Below are 17,278 nucleotides of genomic sequence, written 5' to 3'. Positions count from 1 at the left end.
CACTATCATGGCCTTTATTCACTAACACTGTAGTTCTGTCAAGACCTAGAAGCACATAGGGCTCTGTAATTTATATGCGTTACCTATAAGTCATGCTTGGCATTCTTTTGAGAGTTTATACATATGTTTTTTTCTTAAAATTTATTATTTTACTTTACAAAGGAGAGGATTAGACATATTTGAGTAAAATATTCAAACTGAATCTGCTTGCCCACTTTCAAGTGTGAATGACACATTTTTTTTCTACAATGTTTTATATTTTTCAGGTTCTTCGACTCCTGAAAAGTCAATCATTCTTTATTTGATAATGTGTTCATTCCCTTAAACAATTTCTATCCATTATGTTGTCAGTTTTTCATGATTAAAATACATTTTATAATTGAATTAATTTGGTTTAAATTAATATGCTCTGTATACCCAATTATCTAGTTATTGGAATTTTTTTTTATAATTGAATGTTAAATGTTTGGACTAAATTGAAAAACCTGCCTGCAAAAGATACAAATAAATGCTGCTTTCAATATTCTGAATAATGTATCACTATGGCATTAATGAACTTACACAACACTAAATGTCAAGGCAGGTTCACTAAACAGATAATGCTAAAATGAAACACTTTGTGTTGATCTATTAGTAACAGGAGTACATGGAGAAAAGGACTGATTACTCTGGCCATGAAAACCCTGCTCTCCTAGCTGAGAAGATCAGGAAGGGTAATTCAATAGTAGATATTAAAATGATAAACAGCCACAAACTGCAGCTTTTTTTAAAATCTAAAATTGTTGGTTATATGTATGTATTTCTTTAATAGTAGGGAATTGTAATCCACCCCACCATTCTTTTGACTTGTTTTCTGTAATTGCTGACTCTGACTAATATTTAGCTTGTAGATAAATGGCATGCAACTAACTTCAGAAGATATAGACCCTGACATCCAGTCATCTCAGGCCTAGAAGAATTGCTGACCTTCAACCTTAAAGTCAGGATGTCCAAAACCAGGGTGATGCACACCAGACCATCATTTGACCAGACTCTGGGTCCTTATCAGAATAGACTGTGCTGGCCTACACACAGAGAACTTTCTACCTCCCTCCCCTTGATCTCTTTGTTCTGCTTACCCTCTCCCTCCTTATAAAAACCTCTGCCTGCACTGAGATGAAAGATGGGCTTTGTGGCAAGAGTCCCCATCTTTTCAGGTGGCCGACACTTTTTCACCAGCACAAGTTTGGCCTTCGTGGCTACAGGCAGCCAAACCTTGGTTTCAATTATATTTCTACTTTGCTTTGAAAGTATAAACTCTGATCTCATCAGATCTGTTTACCACATCTCTGAAGATCATCGTATCAATAGTGTCACTAGGATGACAGATTACTTACAGATCAATAAATACTTAGACTTTTAGAATGAGTAGAGATAATACCTACAAAACATTTGCTTTAATCTTTTTTAGGATGTGGGAGGAAGGGTTCCACTGATGTCAGATGATTTTCTCAGAGTGGTACAAACAGTCAGAAGCAGAACTAGAACACAATTTCTACTGATTTCCAGTCTGGGACTCTAACCATAATACACATTATTTCTTCATTCTTCAATTAGAAAAAGATAGTGTAAAATGTACAGGATTAAAAATACTGATTAAACCTTAGCCGGTTTGGCTCAGTGGATAGAACATCAGCCTGCAGACCAAAGGGTACCAGGTTTGATTCTGGTCAAGGGCACGTATCTTGGTTGCAGGCTCCTCCCCAGCCAGGGCCCTGATCAGGGCTCATATAGAAGGCAACCAATCGATGTGTTTCTCTCACATCTATATTTCTCTCTGTCTTTCCCTCTCTCTTCTACTCTCCCTAAAAATCAATGGAAAAATTCCTTGGGTGAGGATTAACAACAACAAAAAGTACTGATGAAAAATTGTTCTATGTAGAGTTAATTACAGAAATTTTATAATTCCTAGGAATACTAAGTTATGTAAAGATAAACTACATTGTTGATTTGCTCAAAAACCATTGCTACATTCTAAAAATAAATATTTTGTTTATTATATTCAATTTTATAAAGACAGAGACCTGGAATAAATCAACAAAAGCAACTCTCTCTTCACAAAATCTCATTCCATCACATTTCCAACTTCCATCTACCTGATGACTATGAAAACTCTGTATCACCAACCCAAATCTCTCCTCTGCTCTCCAACCCTATTTAACAGTCAACACTATTTGATGACTGTAAGCACCTCAAACTCAAAATGCCAAAAGTAGAACTCATTATGTTTCTCCCACATCTACATCTCACAACAAAACAAAATAAATAAAAATAAAGGCAGGTTTTTCTCTCTTCCTTATTCCAGAGAGAATCAGCATCCAACCATTGAGCAGCTGGAAGCCTACACCCATTCAGCAATTCTCCACCCTATCTCAGAAGTTGTCAAAGCTTTTCTGTTTACTTCTTAAATATCTCTCACCTGGATCTTTCTATCTGGACTCACACCCTTTCTCCATTCTCCTATCCCCAGGTCAATCTTGCCTTCGACCCTTACATTGTTCTCCTGGATTAATCAGAACAGCAGCTGAGCTGCTACATTGTGTTTTTGTGTGTTTTTTCCTAAAATGTAAATTTAAAACCTGCATTTCTTCTCATAGTCCACAATCTTTTCTATGGCATACAAGGACTGTCATGATCTTAAGACAGGCTAGTAAGCCAGGACAAGTGAATAGAGAAACTGAGACAGAAAATTAAATGGCCAAGCAATTTAAGACTATCTAGTAAATCACAAAATCTTATCTGCTATACCAAGGACACTTAAGAGTAAATGGTTTACATTTTTCCCCGACCAGAAGGTAAATAGTTTAAATCACCCTACTCAGGGAGATAGATGGTAGAAATCCAACTAGTGCCATTTGCCAACCACAGCCAAGAACAGATGAAGTTAAGGGAATAAATCTCATTTTGATACATCAGCATAAAATTAATGGATATTCTGTTGAGATCTTCCCCTAAGACCGTCCCTAAATTCCCAGCCTTTAAAAACCCTTAAAAGGAAGGTCTCAGTGTGTGCTCTCCCTCCCAGGAGCATGCCCTTGTCTTTCCCTTTCCCCTTCTACTTCCTCCTCAGGGATGCATCTCCTAAACTCTAAGGTTTGCAACCAGGGAGCAATGGGCAGCATCACCTCCTCCCCAGATAACCCCCTGAACACCTGTCTCCCAGGGTCCCTTTGCTCTGTCTGACTTTCTAGAGAGGCAAAGCCGTCCAGCTAGGCTTATATTCCTGCCTAGTCTCCCTCCCATTGCTCCCACTATGCCAGGCCCCTCCTTGTTTCACTGTCCCCAGATTTAATAAACGTCCTCTAAAAGTCACCTGGACTTGTATTGTGAAATCTTTCCTGCAGGAAGTGAAGGCCCACACACTACTGGCAGCCCCTAGGCAGCCCCACTCAGGGCCAGGCCCACTTTCCAGAAACAATCTGACCCTGGATTACTTGCACAACCTCATCCTTTTTACTCATGCTTACTAAATCTTCCTCTGCTTTTCACTCTTTGCAGTTCTCAGAAAGTTGTGAATTCTCTTTTATGTTTTGACCTTTACAGAGTGCATTCTTTCTGAGGGAGATGATTCCCCTCCCTCTATGACTCCCTGACTGACTCCACCCCTTTTAACTAGGCAAAGACACTCTTCCTTCAAACCCACCTAAGCCGTCATCTCTTTCAGGTAGCCTTCTCTGACGGCCTCAGATGTATTAGATGCTGCTTATAACTGCTACTATACAAAATGAAATATATCCCAATTAGTAATTAGCACACAGAATTGTAAGTTTCCATTTTGAAGGTAATCTTTCAATTTATTTTAATATTGCTGGGCTCTGCAGTCTTCAATCCAGCAAACCAAGGGAATTGGATTAGATGATCTTCAACACATCTTATAAATGTAAATATTTTGTATGTCTTACAGAATACTAAGTACTGATTTTAAGGAAGTAGAGGATTTATGAAGCACTTATATATACATTGTTTAATATTCATTCTCTCATTTAACTTGATCTTAGTGGGAATACCTTATATTACAGTAACAGAAACTTAGCATAACCAGTTTAAGTAAAAAATAACACTTTTATTACTTTACATAATAAATAAGTAAACAAACAAACAAACAAACAAACAAATCAGAAACAAGATTTTGCTCCAGGTGCAGTTGATTTCACCGTTTGGTCTCTTCCTCAGTTTTTGTCTCTACATTCCTCACAGTTAGTCTCTTATATAGCCACCTCCCTCCCTTGAAGTCTTCTTTTTCCTCTTCCTATAGTTTAAAATATACAATGTAGGTTTTCTTACAAACAGTGGCCCTGAACAGCTAAAGATATTCATTTTTATTAATCTACTAATTCCAAAATAAATAGAGGGCTTCCCCCCCACCCCCCGCCCCAATAATTGTAACAAAAGTCCTATGATTGGATCTTACGAGACTTACTTGGGCCATGTGAAATATTTTCCATAGGCAGAGACTTTAAAAGCAGGACTAACAAGGCCTAAGGTCCAGACCTAAGCTAATCATGGAGCAGGCCAATTCATACCTCAGTCTGAGATCAGGGTAGGGTTTGTTGGCAAAGATAATAGAAGATGACAAATTTTTGCTGGCCGGGCAAAAATAGTTCATAGCCCAGGACAAATTCCTACAATTTGTACATGGTGTTTTTATTTCCACATATTTTCCCACTACACTAGGGGTCAGTAAACTTTATATGAAAGACCAGAGAGTAGTTCATGCTTTGTGAGTCATATATGATCTCTGTCACTTACTCTACTTATTTTTTAAACCCCTCAAAAATGTAAAAATATTTCTTGGCTTGAAGGCTGAACAACAGGATGTGGGCTGGATTTGACTCATGGGTCATAATTTGCTGATCCCTACACAAAACAGTGCGTGAGTTGAGGGCAGAAGTCATGTCTTTTTTATATTATTACTAAAGGCCTGGTGCATGAAATTTGTGCACAGGGATGTGGGAGTCCCTCAGCCCAGCCTGTACCCTCTCTAATCTGGGACCCCTTGGGGGATATCTGACTGCCGGTTTAGGCCCAATCCCGCAGGGATCACCCTTAACGGCAAGGATTGGGCCTAAACCAACAGTCAAACATCCCTCTCAAAATTCGGGACTGCTGGCTCCTAGCCACTCACCTGCCTGTCTGCCTGATCACCCATAACCACCTCTACCTGCTGGCCTGATGCCCCTAACTGCTCCCCTGCTGGCCTGATCTCCCCTAACTGCCTCTGCCTGCTAGCCTGATCGCCCCCTAACCACTCTCCTGCCAGCCTGATCTCCCTGTAACTGCTCCCCTGATGGCCTGATCACCCCCTAACCGCCCTCCCCCACTGACCTGATCGCCCCTAACTGCCTCTGCCTTGGCCCCCGCCACTGGGGCTTTGTCCGGAAGGACATCAGAAGATGTCTAGTCTAATTAGCATATTATCCTTTTATTAATATAGATTCCCAGAGCTATCTCAGAGTAAATGTTTGTTTGCTGAATAAATGTAGATTTCGAGCAATTAAATTGAGTATTGTAATGAGAAAATAAATTTCAAACTCATTTCTTATATAGCATTAGAATAACCAGACATGGAAGCTCTTTCTTAGGGACTTGAAGTTCATCTGACCTCAGCCTCTTGGGGGAAAAAAAGCTAGGGAAAATGAGGTAGGGAAGGAAGGGTGAAAGAACAAAGTTGTGATGTTAAGTAATAATTCTTCATGTAGTTATTAAAGACTGCGTAGAGAACACAGTGGTCTTCTCTGTGATGATTGTAGAGTGGGGGAAAAAGAATTTTTAGCCAAGCACACTGTCCTAGGAAAACATACTCTCCTGAAGCATCACCCAGACAATAACCATCGCCTGCCTAAAGGACAAACTCATTGAGAGAAGCTATTGAAAGACCAATGGGAATGGCATTAGTTTAAGCACAGATGCAATCTAACTTATTTATGCCTCCAAGCTCCTAAAGGCTAAAGCTCTCAGTTCCTTCTATGTCTCACCTCTAAGACTGCAGCTGTAGTAGCAATCAGGGGAAATGCAGCTTTTGTGACAGCTGGAACAAAAGAGAATAGGAGAAGAAGTTACTACTTTATATTAGGGAGTTTTGTTTTAATTTACCACATATAGTATTTTCTTATTTGTTTTTCTTTAATGAACATATATCTCAGTTTGGTATGTGTCACTCTAACACCTCAATCATTTCATGTCATTTTTTCTAGCACTATGATTGCAGCAATCTCTCAACTTCACCTAAACTCCCAATGCTTTGATTCCAACATCTTTTTCACATTAGTCATCCCCCTTGGAGACTTCTTTTTCCTCTTCCTACAGTTTAAAGTATACAGTCATGGGTGTGATGATATCCAACTTCTGTTCCTTGCTCCTCAGAGTGGCTGAATGATAGTCCCCAAAATGATAATTCCAAGAATCTGGGAATGTTACCTTATTTAGAAAAAAGGGGTCTCTGCAGATATAATTATGTTACAGATCGTGAGATAAGGAGATCTTCCTGGGTTATCCAGGTGGACCCTAAATCCAATGAGAAGTGTCCTTAGAAAAGACACATACCAGTAGAAGACTCACAGAGAAGTTGGTGCGATGCCAGAGACAGTGATTTGAGTGATGTGGCTGCAAGCTAGGGAGAGGAGGAGGAAACAAGGCATGGGGCAGAGACTGGAGTGTGAGTTACCAGGCAAGAAATGCCAACAGCAGCCAGAAGCTGGAAGAGGCAAAGAACTGATTCTCCCCTAGAGCCTTCGGAGAGAGTTCAGCTCTACTGACATTTTGACTTCAGACTTCTGATTTCTAGAACTGTGAGAAAATAAATTTATGTTGTTTTAAGCCACCCAGTCTCTGGTGATTTGTTACAGCAGCCATAGGAAATTAACATACTCCTTTCTAGTATACTCTGGGTCACTCCAACCCTCCAATTCTTTTGAAACTTATCCAATGCAGGGATCATGGCTGAGAAAACTCTCAACTGTTACCATTTAAATACACAACCACACATTTTCCTGGTCCTTCCATTCTTTCTTGCTCCCCTTAGAAGAGAATTCTTATCCTCATTCTTGGCTGACAATCTTACGTTCTCTTTCACTGGAAATAATTAGAGGTAATCAAAGAAGTTTTATTAACTCCTACCATTCAGTAGGTACCAGATTATCCTGATGATATAGATCAAGTATTCACGCTCCTCTTGAAATATCTAATGACAATCACAGTCCATGAGTAGATCTATCCCTATTTGATTATCAAAGGTCAAGGTTGCAAAGATTCCCCCTCTCTTCTACCTGAATTTTTCTTTCTACTGAATTGCCATCAGCAATTCCTTTTTATACTATCTATTGTCATATTTCTTTACTCCCTTATGCAGCAAAACTCCACTAAGTTTTTTGAACTGATTTCTTCCAATTCCTTTCCTCTATTTTGTGGAAAGCCCACTTTATTTTGCCCCCACTAGTCCAACAGTCCTCTTTTCAAAGTGAGCCATGGCCTAGATGTTGCTAAATTTAATAACCAATCACTATTACTATTTCCCACATTACTTGACTGGTTAGGCTAAGCACTTAACACAGTCATCATTCTTTCCTCCTACATATATATACCCTCTCTCTCTCTCTCTCTCTCTCTCTCTCACACACACACACACACACACACACACTCTTACTCTCTCTCTCTCTTTCTCTCTTTAAGAGGGAGGGAGAGATATATAGAAACATAAATGATGAGAATCATTGATTGGCTGCCTCCTGCATGCTCCCTATTGGGGATTGAACTAGCAACCTGGGCATGTGCCTTTGAGCAGAATCGAACCCAGACCCTTCAGTTTGTAGGCCAATGCTCTATCCACTGAGCCAAACCAGCTAGGGTCTATATATATATATATGCTATCTTTACTTGGGTTTCAGATCCCACAACTCTCTTATTTTTATGCCTAATATTCTCCCATTTTCATTACTAGTTTCTCTGCTTTTCCTTACCTCTTAATGTTGGTTTATCCAGGGATGTTCTTTGTCCTCTTCCCTAATTACACTCAAGTTTGTTTGTTAATTTATTTCACTCTAATAAATTTAAATATCAATTATTAGAAGATAACTCCTAATCTGATACCCCCAATCGAGACTCATCTCCCAAATTTCAGATCTCTAGATCCAACTTCTTCCTTGACATATCTGTTCATTTGCAGTTGGAAGGCAGACATCTCAAACTTTAGACATTCAAACCAGCACCCTTGATTTTCCTCCCACAGCATTCTCTTTCCACGGTCTATCCATTAGTTGCTCAAGATAAAAACAACAATAAAACCCCACAAAACTTTAGCATAGTATCGAAGACATCTATATATAGCTTTTACACCCCACACCTCAATCATCAGGAAATCTTGTTGGTTCTATTTTCAAATTATATTGAGAATAAAACCATTACTTTTTACCTTTACTGTAATCATCTGGTCCAATCCATTATTTTCTTTCACCTGATCTCCTATCTGGTAATCTATTCTTAACAATTACTATGCTTTTTTTTTTTTTTCAAATAGATTTCAGAATATATCATCCTAATATATAAAAAAACCAGTGTCCATAACATCCAAAACAACCAGAACTCAGTGCTGGGTTGCCATGGCGACCCAGCACTGACTGCCCACCACTGTTGGTGCTGCCACCCAGCACTGACTGCTGAAGAAGCTGCAGATCAGGCCCAAAGAGACACCTGCAGAGAGAAGCAGGGTCTGATCCATAGCCTCAGTGGAAGCTGTGAATCAGCCCTTGCCTCTCTCTTTCTCTTGGGCCATCGCTGGGGCTGCTGATCAGCCCTGCCTCTCTGATCAGGCCTGTTGATGCTGGAGACGCTGACTGGCATAGAAACCAACCAATCAGAACCAAATCTGGGTGAAGTGTGAGGAGCTAATGGCTGCCTAGGAGGCGGAGCTTTTGATTCTGACTGGCATAGAAACCGACCAATCAGAACCTAATCTGGGTGAACTGCGAAGGCAGAACCTAAGGTGGGGTCTGAGGAGGGGTTTTAAGGGCAACAGCTGTTTGGTGTAAGGTGTAAGAAAGTGGTTCAATTTTTTAATGACCGATTTGACAATATAGTGCATATGGCTGGCTATCAGTCTAGATACAGAGATTATGTATTTTTGTCTGCCAAGAGCATCTCCTCCTGATGAAAAAGGCTCCCCCCCCCCCCATTTAAGCAATCCTATCCTATCTAATCTATTTATACTACTGAAAGGGTAATATGTTAATTAGACTGGGCCAACCGGCCATCTTCCGGACATCTGACTTCCTTCCGGACAAAGCCATGGTGGTGGGGCCAAGGCAGAGGCCATTAGGGGCAATCAGGCCAGCAGGAGAGGGCAGTTGGGGGCGAGATCAGGCTGGCAAGAAGAGAGGTTAGTGGTTATCAGGCAGGCAGGCTGAGGCAGTTAGGGGCTATCAGGCAGGCAGGAAGAGAGGTTAGGGTGATCAGGCAGGCAGGCAGGTGAGTGGTTAGGAGCCAGCAGTCCCAGATTGAGAGAGGGATGTCTGACCGCCAGTTTTTGGCGGTCGGACATCCCCCAAGGGGTCCCTGATTGGAGAGGGTGCAGGCTGGGCTGAGTGAACTCCCCATGCATGAATTTCATGCACCGGGCCACTAGTCCTATATAATAAAAACCTAATATGCAAGTTGATCAAACAGCTGACCGAAAGGCAGAACAACCAGTGAATGACTGGTCCCTATGATGTGCACTGACCACCAGGGGACAGATGCTCAATGCAGGAGCTGCCCCCTGGTGGTCAGTGTGCTCCCAGAGGGGGCGCGCAGCTCAGCCAGAAGCCAAGCTCATGGCTGGCAAGTGCAGCAGCAGTGGCGGGAGCCTCTCCTGCCTCCGCAGCAGCGCTAAGGAGCAGTGAGCCTAGCAGTAAGGAGCAGCAAGCAGGCGGGTGATAAGGAGCAAGGGCTCCCGGAGGGTTAGAGGGTGCAGGCCAGGCTGAGGGACCCTCCTGTGCACAAATTTCGTGCACTAGGCCTCCAGTTTCTCAAATAAAATCTTTTTAATGGCCTTTTTGTTTTATTCAGAAAGATAATTTTAAAAACAACCTTTAGAATAGCATATATTCATTTTATAACTCTCACCTTATCTTCTATGGGCTCTTTACCCACATCCCTACAGCTACACTGGCACTCCTGCTGCTTCTACAAAATACCTAACATCCCCCTGACTTAAAGCATTAACACTGGCTGTTATCTCAAACTGAGATACCCATTCCCCAGATAACCATTGTTATAACTCCTTCCCCTCCTTTAAATCTCTGCTCAAAGGTCATTTTCTCAATGAGGCCTATATTGATTGCCCTATTTAAGAATTAGCCTGTCCCCAACTACCAGACTCACTATTTTCCTTGCCTGCTATATTTTCCATAGACTTTATCACTTTCTTCTATACTATATACTTTACTTAACTCTTTGGTTCATTGTTAATATCTGTCTCACACTAGAATGATCTCCACAAGGCAGAGATTTTTGGGTATTTTTTTCCAACTGATCAATCCAAATTTTTAGCATAGTTACTGGCACATAGTATGCACTTATTAAAATTCAGTTGAATAAATAATCTACTTTAGTGGACTGAGAGTCATTAAACTTGAGTTCTAATTCCCATTTGTTACAAACATATAATAGCTCTTTGAGTAATCCCTTTCATTCCAAAACCTCTCATTCAAATCATTTGAATGCCAGAAAATTGAACAGTCAAGGGAAAAATATGACCTTGAAAGCCCCTTACAGATGCCAACATTTCACAATTTCAAAATCTTATATAACTTACTAAATTTTGCATGACAAAGGAGAAAAGGACCTGACACTTATTGAGTACTAACATTGCACTTGCTATTTTAATCCATCATCTCACTGACTGAAAATTCCATGAGGGTATTTTCTTCCCATTTTATAAGTTAAGGAACTATGGGAAGAGGAGTCATCCTATAAGCAGAAGAACTAGTTCTAGTATGCATCCCTCTAACTACAAATATGCATAATGGTCAGTTACTGAGCAGCTTAGTTAAAATATATGCTACTAATTTAGTTACTGTCATGCATTTCTATGGTATTTCCTGCCTAACACTCTTTGTCTTGGTGACTCACAGCTGTCCATATTCCATGTGATTCTCTCTATATATATATACTGTATAGAAATGGAAGCTACTGCACCTCTTTGGCGATTTTAATTTTCAGTTCTCCATGGATCTTTCAAAATCAGGTGATTCTTCATATTTTTGGTTTTATTATTGAAACCTCTCATGATGAATACTATTAATACATTTATAAACAGTTTATATTTTTAATCCATTTAACCAGGAAACTATATATTTTTTTCCCTTAAGAAGCTCTCAATAGAAGACTATGGTAGAGAATCTAAAAAATGTCTTTCTTGAGTAGCAAAGAAAATTCATTCATTACTTTTTTTTCATTCAACACATGTGTCTTATGAGTGTCTACCATGTGTCAGGCATTATTTTAGGTTCTAGGGACAATGAAGTACATGATGAGGAAAAATATCTCTGTTCCCAATGGAGCTTGCATTCTATGGGTGTAGGAGATATAAAATAAAATAATTAGACAAGTAGCTAGTCATGTGATAAGTAATGGGGAAAAAAGTAAAATGGAATATGTGAAATGTTGGAGAAAGATTAAAGTTTTATGTAGATGACAGAGAAGGCTTCAGAGAGAAAATGACTTTTGACTGAAGGCCTAAAGGAATTGAGGGAACTGGCCAAGTGGCTTCCCATGAAAAGAGCATTCCAGGGAGAGGAAAGAACATGTGCAAAGATCCTAAAATGAAAGCTTGCTGGGCTTGTTTGAGTGATCTTGAGAGAGCAGTGTGCTCTGAGCAGAAAGGACAAGGAGTAGAAAGAGGTGAGGTATAGACATCACGGGGAATCAGATCACATTGGGCTTTCAATATAATCTAAAAAAAAAAAAATGTATCTTTTACTCTGAGTGAAAAAGGATATCATTGGAGGATTTTGAGAAAATATAGTTATACCTATTTTTAATAGCATTAGTCTAGAAGCCACATTCAGACAAGACTCCAGGGAAACTAGGAGAATAGCACAAAGAGCAATGTATAGCCTAATGCTTTAATCCAAGTGAGAGACAATGATGTTTTGGGCAAGTGTAGAGACAATGGAGTGGGGAGAAATTGTTTGAATGTGAGTGTATTTATTTATTTTTGTTAATCCTCACCTGAGGACATTATTTTTCCCGTTGATTTTTAGAGAGTGTAGAAGGGAGGGGAGAAGACTGAGAGAGAGAAACATCAATGGGATTGCCTCCCACACGTGTCCTGACCAGGGTCAGAATAGAGCCTCCAACTGAAATACATGCCCTTGACCAGAATTGGACCCATGGGCTAACACTCTATCCACTGAGCCAAACTGGCTGGGGCTGAATGTGGGTATATTTAGAAAGCAGAACTAAGTAGACTTTTTGACAAAGAGAGGTTTCAAAGGAATTTCTATGTCTTTTGGCAAAAGCAACTAAAAATACATCAACTAAGCTAGGGATGACTACAAAATCTACTGATTTGAGGGGTAATTTCATGAGTTATTATATTCAAATCATAGCATAACTATAATTCAGTGGGTTGTTTTAAATTGAGAGTAGAGTTCTATTTTATAGATAGTTGTTGGAATGTATGTAGTTCCAATTAGTGTGCGGGTCTAAGCAGAGTCATACTAAAGTAAAAAATTGTCTTACTCTTTAGGACATCAAGGAAATTACCTGGAGCTATTTTGGGAGGCCTCTTCTCATATCTTTTTATCTCCAACTGCTCTAATGTGAGACATCTTTCCTTAAGACATTTCTTAGCTTACTAGGAAAATGAGCCCTTAATATACTCTAAGCCCCTTCTGTGAATGGCTGCTGAGCTGTCCTCCCTAGGGAGTACTTGTGCTGCTGCCAAGTACTTAGTTTGGAAAAAGGATCTGCTCTCTTGCTACAGATTATTATACCCTGTAAGAATATCTCATGAAAGTTCTGTTGCTGACACTGGTTATAGCAGCCAGCAACTGAAGGCTATGTTGACATCCATTAGCCATAGTTTCTGACCATACTCAGTGTGATAATACATTGTGTGACATTCTGGCCCTTCCTACATTAAGACGATAACAAAACATCATACACCAATATTTTGCTTTCTCATAAAAATATATTTTATATTTTTTCAGGATTTTTTCTATTTATGTGAAAATATAATCCTTAAGTATTTTTGTTTCACATATATAAACTGGCTCTGGGTAAATGCAGGAAAGAAGTTCATTTTAAGAGTATGGTTATCCAAGAGGGAAGCAATGCTGAAGAGAAGGCAGTGGCATGAATAAGAGCCTCTCATGCAGTAGCAGCTTATTATTATACTATATGAACTCCAATCATTTTCAGTTTGTTTTCTATCTTTTCAAGAATCCAAATCGCAGGAAACTACATCCAGTTTATTGAATCTTGGGTAGAGCAGTCTTTATTCCCACCCATTGGCACATGACTGACATTTGTCCAATAAAATGTTGAACATTTATTTAGTGTAATGCTGTTATCAGGAAAAGGAGAAATAAAGACCAAAAAGCAAATATCACAAGTGCCTAACTCAAAGGATGTTTCAAATCAGAGAAGAAAAGAATGATTATTAAACACATTATTAAGGGCTCTTTGAAAAGAAATTATCTAGTAAATCACAAAAGTTAGAGTTCTAGCTTCTACCAATATGAATTAGAGAGAAAATAAAATATGAAGTATATAAATTAAACTTTAAAAAATCAGGATAAGAAGCCCTAGCCGGTTTGCTCAGTGGTTAGAGTGTCAGCTCACAGACTGATAAGTTTCAGGTTAGTTTCTGTCTGGTCAAGGGCACATACCTCGGTTGCAGGCTAGATCTCTGACCCGGTTGGAAGCAACCAATCAATTTGTCTCTCTCACATCAATGTTTCTTGCTCTCTGCTCTCTGCTCTCTGTCTCTCTCCCTCCCTTCCACTCTCTCTAAAAATCAATGGAAAGAAAGTATCCTCGGGTGAGGGTTAACAACATCAACAAAATCAAGGTAAGGAAAGTCATCAAATATAAAGTTAAAACCATGAAAATATTTTTAAAAATTGGCAGAATATATTGTTTTAAAAGTGAAGAGAATTCTATTTTTTTTAAAAAAAGACCAGAATAAGTAGAAGGCATAAAGTTGGGAAATTCATGTTTAACTTAGCAGAGAATTAATATTTCTACAAATCAATATGAAAAAGGGGAACATCCCAATAGAAATATGAGCAAAAGAACTTTGACATTTTACCAAAAACAAAATGTAAATGGTCAAAGAATATGTGAAAATATATTAAGTCTACATTCAAATAAATAAAATGAAAATGACAATGAGGTGTCATTTCCACCAATAAATTGTCAATAATATTAAAAATAATTATACCAAGTATTTAGGCAAGTGCAGTGAAAGAGAAGCTGCCTTGATAATGGTTAGAGATTTTCTGGGCTGATTGTAAGTACATCTCAGTCTTTTTAAACTGAGATTTTAATAGTAAACATTTTGTTTTAGTTCTTTCCGTTGTTGCTGAAAACAAAAGAAACCAACTCTGGTTGGCTTAAGCAAAAGAAATCATTGTGGGAATGGGATTATGGTATCTCCTGGACTCTGAAATGGTGTTGAACAGCCAGGCCTTGGTAACAGGAATCCGGGCATCACTGGGAACCTGACCAGCAGGAGAGTTCTGACAACAGGAAGAACCAAGGCATCTCTCGGGATCCCTCTCTCTAGAGCCCCGTCACTCTGTCCAGCTGTGGCAAGATGCTTATTAAGATCATTGGAAGGCTGTTTACAGACTGTGCTATAGGACTCTACAGTGAAGCCTTGTCATGTGTGATGAACTGTATTTCTAGTGCGTTGAGCCTTCTCACATGTCATCCTATCTAATAATAGAGTAATATTCAAATTAGGCGTCACTCTGCGACAAAAATGGTGGCCCCCATACCCACAAGATGGCGGCACCCAGTCCCCTCAGCACCGCTGCTGGAGTGTCTGGCCTGTCCCACCAGCAAACAGAGCACTGAGAGCAGGGCATGGTTGTTTCCTTAGTGCTGCAGCAGCGGGAAGCCGCCAGGCCCTGCACACACGGAGCCGGCGGAGGAGCAGGGCCTGGAGTCTTCCCATTGGTCGCCGCGGTGATCGGGAAGATGCCAGGCCCTGCACACACGGAGCCAGAGGAGGAGCAGGGCCTGTCGCCGCGGTGATCAGGAAGACACCAGGCCCTGCGCACATGGAGCCGGCGGAGGAGCAGGGCATGGCGTCTTCCCGATGGTCGCCGAGGCAATCGGGAAGACTCCAGTGCCAGCAGAGCAGGGCATGATGGCTTCCTGATCTCGGCAGCCAGGAAGCTGCCAGGCCCTGCAAAGCCGGCCATGGCGGCTTCCTTAGTGGGTCAGTGGCAAGGAAGTCCCCAGACATGGCAGACAGAGCCCAGACAGCAGGGCTTGGGAGCTTCCTTAGTGGGCAGTGGCAGTGGGAACACCCCCAGGCCCTGCAAACAGAGCCTGGACAACAGGGCATGGGGGCTTCCTTAGTGTGTCCATGTCTGGGAAGCCCCCAGGCCCGGAAGACAGAGCACACTGCAGGGCATTGGGGCTTCCTTCACATGGCACATGGCGGCAGCAGGCAGAGAGCGACAGCAGGGCATGGGGGCTTCATCTCCATGGCTGCAAGGAAACCTCCAGGCCGCACAGAGAGCAGAGAACCATGGGGAGTGGGCCTAAGCCATCAGTAGGACATCCCCTGAGAGCTCCTGGATTGTAGAGGGTGCAGGTTGGGCTGAGGGACCACCATGCACAAATTTTGTGCACCAGGCCTCTAGTTTTTATATAAACTAAAATAGAAATAGGGAAGGGGAAGGAATCTAGTGAGAATGATTAGCAGTACTGTCACTGATAATATTAACTTACATCTGAGAACCAAGCAACCAACCAGTATGTATTTGAAGTTTACTATATGTTAAGAATTATGTTGAGCAAGAAAAATTAATACAACCCATCTTGCATTATATATAATTGTTATTCTTTAAGAATAATTATATCTTGATAGTTTGCTAGCTCAATTCATTAGATGTCTTCATTTGTTTTTTTGGTGTCATGCTTTTGTGCTTCTGCATGATTTTACTTGCAACTTATAGATATTTCATATACACATTATATTTCCCAGTGTCTATGTTTGTATTTTTTTAAAAGAAAAATTTTGGTTGGGTTTTTATCTTTACTTGTATATGTTAGAAAAATTTCAAGTTTACTCAGTAAACTTTGAAATTCCTATTAATAAAAAATGTGTATGTTAATTACAAATCTCTAATAAAGGAAGCCACTTGGTAAGTTCAGTCTTTAGGCAACACATATTAGTAACTACATCTGTTTGTAGTAAACCTGTATTTTAAAACATTTTATTTCAAATATTTTATTAATGAAAGCTGTCCTATATCTCCATTTTAATAATACAACAATATTAGAAAAGAAGAATGTTATAGCAATTATATATGAAAAATTATATTTATATGTAGGAGTAAAGCATAATAATTAAAAGTATGGACTTTGTCATTTAATAGCTGGACGACCAGTAAAACTTCTCTGGGTCTAATTTTTACTATATGAAAAAGGGAGATATTAATAGTTTATACCTCATAGTTTTGCATGATGATGAATGAGCTAATACATATTAAGTATCTAGGAAAGTAGTCAGCAAATACCTTTAGTCAGTGTTGAGATTATCATTAATATAAATGTAAGATATATTGAAACAGTGATACAAACAAATAGATGATAAGTAGAAAGTATAGAGCATATGTATTTCCCTAGGCTAATCAATGATCATCAACTCATGGCTTAATACCATATTTCAAAAAGCTTAAAACATGACCTACCAGAAGTTACATTATTGAACCCAAATAAAGTTCCCACAACACTGATTAAAAATATATATTTTAAGACTTTATTATATTGTTAGAGCAGTTTTAGGTTCACAGAAAAATTGAGAGAAAGACACAGATATTTTCCTTCTACCCCTTGTCCCCACACATGCATAGCCTTCTCATTATTAACATCTTCCCCACCAGAGGGTACATTTGTTACAATGATGAAACTACACTGACAAATCATTATCACCCAAAGTCCATAGTTTACCTTAAGGTTCACTCTAGCTGTTGTATATCCTCTGGGTTTGGAAATGTATAATAACATGTATCTAAAACAC

The sequence above is a fragment of the Eptesicus fuscus genome, chromosome 8, assembly GCF_027574615.1.
Source record: "Eptesicus fuscus isolate TK198812 chromosome 8, DD_ASM_mEF_20220401, whole genome shotgun sequence".
In the NCBI taxonomy this organism is placed as follows: domain Eukaryota; kingdom Metazoa; phylum Chordata; class Mammalia; order Chiroptera; family Vespertilionidae; genus Eptesicus; species Eptesicus fuscus.
The sequence above is the reverse complement of the archived record's forward strand: the minus strand, read 5'-3'. Positions refer to the sequence as shown.